Below are 1,997 nucleotides of genomic sequence, written 5' to 3' on the forward strand. Positions count from 1 at the left end.
ACCAAAAATTCAGTTCCCAGGTGAAAACTGCTCTGATTGGCTGGTTAAATTTTTGCTTTCTTGAGATCAGCTGGACCATTTGTTTTCTCCTCCATTAGACACAAAAATGAGTGGCACAGATCAGAGAGCTGACTTATTCCTGTTAGAAGCCTAATGATTTGACTCATGGCAAAGTGGAAATTGAGTTAACCACCTTTGTGGAATTACCAACCAATTGAATCGCACTCTTGCTTTTTTCTAGAATTAGACAAAATTGATATTCAATATTGACTAGCATTCAATATTTTTGTCTAATTTTTCTGGAATGTGAGAGAGGTATACGGATGTCAATATGGCTTTGAACAATGCTTGCTCTAAGATTTATAGTCTCCAGGATAAGATTTAAGGCCAGAGCCTCTCTGGGATTCGTCTGTGATTCTTTCAGAGTGTCTTACACATGCTTAATCAATGAATGAAGTGGGTTCACGATCTGTCCATCCCACCCCCCAAAATAAATCTACATAAATGAATGAATAAATGAGCCTGTGAAAAGCCAAGACATTCTGTGTCTATATATATTTCCACAATGTCGAACACCCGGATGTTTGGAAATTTCTGGATGTTTGCCTCCATTATACTACTTTCTATCGTTAATGGTAAGAATGGAAATACTATTTACAGATTCTGAGGAAAGGCAAGATGTAATCTACCACCCCAGAATGTCTATGTTCTCACTGCCCTCTAAAAAACTCTGAGAAGGGGCTGGTGGAGTGGATCAAGTGGTAGAGTGCCTGCTTAGCAAGTGTGAGGCCCTGAGTTCAAACCACAGTTACTGCCAAATAAATGCAATGAGTAATTTGGACTGGAGGAGTGGCTCAAGTGGTAAAGTGACTGCTTTGCAAGTGCAAAGCCCTGAGTTCAAACTCCCATACTGCCAGAAAAGAAAAACTAAAACTAAAACACTCTGAGAATTTCATGCAAAATTTAGGAAGATGTGAACCTGTGACTTTGGATGGTTTGCTAATGCTGTACGTAATGATAAGAGTCAGAATGTTACTGTTGATGTCATTAGCTTGCTTTCTGACTTTTATTCTCTCTCTCAATCTTTTTTCTCTCTCCTTTCCCATAAAACTTTAGAATAGTTTCCTCTTTGATTCTGATAGAAACTCTGATAGACTGCTGGGCATTAATGGTGCTTGCCTGCAATCCCAGCATTTGGGAGGCTGAGGCAGGAGGACTGAGAGGTTGAGGACAGCCTGGGTTACATAGTGAGTTCCAGGCCAGCCTGACCTAGAGTGAGACCTTGTCTCAAATAAACACAAACACACACACACAAACAAACAAACAAAAAAGAAACTCCAGAGCCCAAAGCACTAGCTTTTTCTGAAATTCCAGGGAGACTGAGTTACCAGAGCTTCTGTACAGCCCCTGCTCCTAAGAATTTTCCTTTCCCAGCTTCCCCAGACACCACCCACAGCCACACCAGTCACTGTAAAGAGGCTTTCTCAGCAGTCAGGCGCTCTGCCCATCACCAGGCAAGAAGCCATTCTGGGGAATAAGATGACAATATACTGAGAAGACAAAAGCCTGCTCTGTGCACTGGTTCTGTCTACCCCATTGTTGTGAGCACGAGGCAACGTAGGGCTGTGCATTTTCTGCATATCAGGAAGTCTGTAAGCAGTTCTCCAGAACTGTTTCTTTTAATTTCCAAGGACAGAAGCAAATTTAGAGTGCTGGGGTTTTCTTTCTTTTTTGGTGTGGGGGGTGGATTTCTTGTTCTAGAGGTTTTGCTTTTGATTTTTCTTCCTTCCCTACATAGAAGAAGAGCAAACTATTTTTCAGTGCAGAAATTACACGTCCTGGATTTAATATTTGTATTTCTCCGTTTACTGTATAACCCTTTATCAACATCTTTGCAAGTGTTCTTACACGTTGACCTTCTCTATTGGTTTCATATTAACAGACCTTATCTGACAGTGGGCAAGAAGGGAGGGGCCACCAGGCTAACTAAATGTCAC

The sequence above is a fragment of the Castor canadensis genome, chromosome X (assembly GCF_047511655.1).
Source record: "Castor canadensis chromosome X, mCasCan1.hap1v2, whole genome shotgun sequence".
In the NCBI taxonomy this organism is placed as follows: Eukaryota; Metazoa; Chordata; class Mammalia; order Rodentia; family Castoridae; genus Castor; species Castor canadensis.